Source organism: Aquarana catesbeiana, linkage group LG03, assembly GCF_042186555.1.
Source record: "Aquarana catesbeiana isolate 2022-GZ linkage group LG03, ASM4218655v1, whole genome shotgun sequence".
In the NCBI taxonomy this organism is placed as follows: Eukaryota; Metazoa; Chordata; class Amphibia; order Anura; family Ranidae; genus Aquarana; species Aquarana catesbeiana.
Genome location: NC_133326.1, coordinates 657,647,358 through 657,652,100, shown reverse-complemented (window position 1 = coordinate 657,652,100; position 4,743 = coordinate 657,647,358). Strand labels below are relative to the sequence as shown.

At 37.3% G+C, this 4,743-nt stretch overlaps 1 pseudogene; it reads left to right on the top strand.

Moving 5' to 3' along the window:
• Nucleotides 1–1,767: 1,767 nt before the first annotated feature.
• Nucleotides 1,768–2,971, top strand: LOC141134057 (uncharacterized; annotated as a pseudogene).
• Nucleotides 2,972–4,743: the final 1,772 nt, after the last annotated feature.

Below are 4,743 nucleotides of genomic sequence, written 5' to 3'. Positions count from 1 at the left end.
ACACAACTTATAATTGTATATTATTAGTATTAGTATTATTTAAAATAGTCTCTGAATACAGTCTTTTAGCAAGGTTTCTATACATTTACCAGCTGAATTTTCCAAGCCTATATAACTTACAGATTAGCTGTGTAGGTAACTGTGTCAAACACCTTTGCAAAGTCTAAATATACGATATCCACAGCCACTCCATTGTTCACATTTTTGCATACTTCATAAAAAAAGCTAATATGTTTGACAACTTCACAATTTTTTGAATCCATGATGGCTTTTGTGTATAATATTGTTTTCTAGGAAAAACTCAACTGTGTGTTTTACACTCTCATGTATCTACCCAACTATTGAAGTTAAAACTGATGAGTGGCAATGCTGGGGGGAGTTCTGATCAGCCAACTTAGGTGCTCTTGATCAAGGTCATCTACTGATCTGAGAACTGTAGTGGGGACTTTTAATGGCAACTATAATCACAGGTAGTATTACTCACTATGTCTCTGACTTTGTGGTGTCTCGTAGCAGTGACACCTATGCCAAAATCAGGAGATAGAGTCTCCTCCAGCCCCTCCCACTTCACATTCCTCACCAGTCAGCTGACCTCTAGTCTCTGCCCCCCCAGCCACGGCTGCAAAGAGGCTGAGTGGGCAGCCGTGGGCTCCAGGGATAGCCCTGATGGGCGGCTGCAAAAAGGTTGGGAGAGCAGTGCGGGATTCAGGATTCTGTGACCCCTGGCAAATCCTCATTTGACCCCCGAGGGGGTCCCGACCCCAGGTTGAGAACCACTGGTCTAGAGGTTCACCTACACTATTGTCCATGGTGTGTTTATTGTAAACACTGTATCTCAACCCTATTATTTACCTGTCTCTTTGGTCTATTGTTTTTTGGGTGTAGCTTCAGACTAGTCAAGGTAGATTTTATTGCGATTATAAAATTTGGGTCTCCACTCTTCTATACAAAATATTTTGGTCTCTGACTAGGGTAAATATTTGTTTTGTGTTGTAGTCAGAGCAGCTACGTTAAGTTGGTTATACACTAGCAGAATTGTGTTAGACATTTTTAAATCAATAATTTTTGTTTTTGACCACAGTGAGGAGAAAATTTGAAGGAGCAGAATGGACTTTTTTTTCTCCTATGCATGATTTTCTAACAGCGTATATGGATTTCATTTGGTTAAGCCCATTCACTCCAAATTCAAATGTTAGAAGCAAATGAAGTCTTGAACTACTTTTCAGTGACATTTGAATATACTGAGAATCTTCGTATGGAAGATTTCATTCAAAATTCTATTAGCCTATACCCAGCTTTAAATAAAATAAGATGTTTACAGCTCAGACTTCTAGTTTCCTTCTTGTAGCTTTGAAAAACACAACTGAACACTGTACTAAACTGAACTTCTTATTATCCTGTATCCTTAGTTTATTTTTTGGAATAGAGTTGGATGAGAAGACCTTGCCTTGTCTAGTAATTACTGTAAGAAAATAACCAACTGTCACAATAATAAAAAATGGGGGTGAATTATTAACCTTAAAAACAGTAAAGTCATCCATCAATAATCTGTCAGAGTCATGGATTTTCAATACATAAATCTGCTGTGTGCAATAACAAAATGCTTGAATTACAAATTACAAAAGACTCAAAAACATTAAATCTGACTTACACTTACAGTTGTTAATATTACGATTCTGAATTTTCATCTATTTTTATTTTTTCACATAGGTAAAAGTGATCCAAGTATTGACACATTTTACAGCCAAACAGATCTTCATCAACACAATGAGTCAAGTAGCGCAGAAACCATATGAGTGCTCCGAGTGCCAGAAAAGTTTTACTTTTAAGTCACAACTCGATATTCACCAGAGGAGTCACACTGGACTGAAGCCATTTAAGTGTTCAGAATGTGGCAAGTGCTTTTCACAATTGCGTACACTTACTGTACACCTAAGAATTCACACAGGAGAGAAACCATTCAAATGTTCAGAATGTGGCAAATGCTTATCAACAAAAAATTATCTCACTGTACACAAGAGAATTCACACAGGGGAGAAACCATTTACATGTTCAGAATGTGGCAAAGGCTTCTCAAGAGAAAGTTATCTTGCTGTACACAAGAGACATCACACGGGAGAGAAGCCATTTAAATGTTCAGAATGTGACAAATGCTTTTCAGATCATGCTCTTCTTAATCAACACCAGAAGACTCACAAAGGAGAGAAACCATTTAAATGTTCAGAATGTGACAAGTGCTTCTCGCTAAAACAAAATCTAATTTCACACAAGAGGATTCACACAGGAGAGAAACCATTTAGCTGTTCAGAATGTGACAAGTGCTTCTCTGAAAGGCAAAGTCAATATCGGCATCAGAAGACTCACACAGGAGAAAAGCCATTTAAATGTTCAGAATGTGACAAGTGCTTCTCGCAAAAACACACTCTAATTACACACAAGAGGATTCACACAGGAGAGAAACCATTTAGATGTTCAGAATGTGGCAAGTGTTTCTCTCAAAGGGAATATCTTTATCAGCATCAGAAGACTCACACAGGAGAAAAGCCATTTAAATGTTCAGAATGTGACAAATGCTTTTTGCTAAAAAAAAGACTTATTTCACACCAGATGACTCACACAGGAGAAAAACCATTTAAATGTGTAGAATGCGGCAAGGGCTTCTCACGAAATGATATTCTTACTCAACACCAGAAGATTCACACAGGAGAGAAACCGTTTAAATGTTTAGAATGCGGCAAGTCCTTCTTAGACAATTATTGTCTAACTCGACACCAGAAGACACACAAGAGAAAATGTATTTAAATGTTCAGAATGTGGCAAGGGCTTCTCAAATAAAACAAATCTTACAAAACACAAAATGATCCACATCAAAGAGAAGCCATATGCATGACGACAGGGTGGTATTCTCTTCTCACACAAGTCTAGTCTTACTTTCCACCAGAGGATCCACACAGGAGAGAAGCCATTTTGATGTTCAAACACATCCTTCTTCTGTATCTTTTTCAAGCCTTACACCTCTTCCTTCTCAGCCAAGATCTTTAATGTGTAGCGTGTTCTGTTCTTTGCGGCCTTCATTTCAAAACTATTTCGGACATATTGACACCAGAGGATTCCCGCAAAAGAAAAACCATGTAAAGTCTGTGGCAAAGATTTATCATACAAAGCAGATCTTAAGCAACATTAAGTAATCTACACTAGGTAGAAGCCTTATTAATGAATGTGATAAATATTTGACATTCAAATACACTGATCCAACAGGAAAAGCCTTACAAGGAAATTAAGCCATATCAAAATCTTGAATATCACATGTGTTTTAAAAAACTGTTCCATCTGCAATCACACCAGAAGGTTCATTGGAGGGAGCGAAAGTCATTATGCAAAGGAGTCTATAACAAACGAGCCCACTCATTCTTAGGGGATCATAGTCACAAAGATATAAGTAATTTATTTTTGATGGGCAGTGCTCAGAAATCATGGAATTTATAGATTTTTTATTGAATCAAAAAATAGAATTCCTTAAACAAAAGTTTTAGTGGGTGGTTAAATTGTAAAGATGCACAAAAAGATGATTGCATTTTTTAGACGTTTACAAAATTAACAGTTTTCCTGAATAATCACTCAAACTTTTTTCATCCATCAATTACAATTTAAAATAATGATTTGAAACTTTATGGTAAAAAGTCTGATCTAACTCAGACTGAAGATTTTAAGTCTTCCTTACTATATCCAAAAGAAACACATTGGCAGGAGTTTGGTTTTGCATAGTTAGTCACAACAGTGATATCTTGATTACAGATGGAGTCCCTGGCTTCTAAATACTTTCTTGGATATTCCAACAGTGAAACCGTCTCTCTGTCTGGACTCTATTCCTGATCACCTTGAGTTTTAGATGCTTCCCTCCATATCCCAATATTTTGAGTTGCAGCATTTCCTACTGTATTTGCTATAGTATAAAATTTACAAAAATGAATATAAGGCTCCATGCACACTAAAGCTCATAAACGGCCGTCTTTGGAAGTTTGGGCATTTTTTTTAACAGCCAATAAACTACCCTCTATTTTATCCTATGTGTCCATGCACATATGGACGTTTTTGGATGCTTATCAGCAGTGGAGTTTATGGGCTGTTTTCTAAACGCCATAAAATCACATTCAGGAGTCGTTTTTCTGATGATAAAAACCGCCAAACGCTCAAATGCTGTTAAACGTCGGTAAACACTCCAAACCATAGCTCACCAGTGTTTTTTAATGTATTTGATCTATTGGAAAAAAAAATTCACAAAACAAAAAAATGCTAAAAAACGCTAATGCAAAAAAACGCTAATAAACGGTATTGAAAAAAACGTTAAACATTGAAAGACTCACTGCAAAGCTACTGGCGTTTTTATAATGTTATTTTAACGTCCAGTGTGCATGGAGCCTAAGGAAAGTGTCGCATAATACATAACAGGTCCAGCAGGTTTGCAGACACAGAGCAAAATATGGATATCTTTCAAGCAAAGCTCATGAGCAACCTAAGAAATATTAAGTAGTTTACCATATGCCAGTGCGTATCTCTTAACCACCTGCTGTCCACTCACAGTAAATATACTCTGAGCGGGCAGCAGGTACAGGCACTACCATGTACATGTATGTGATCAGCCTTCTTCTGGGTCATGCATGAACTCCCCCCACCGACCCATGCTGTGATCGAGGACAGAGATGAGTTTTGCAGCTGACCAGTTGTGTCCAATCACACACACAG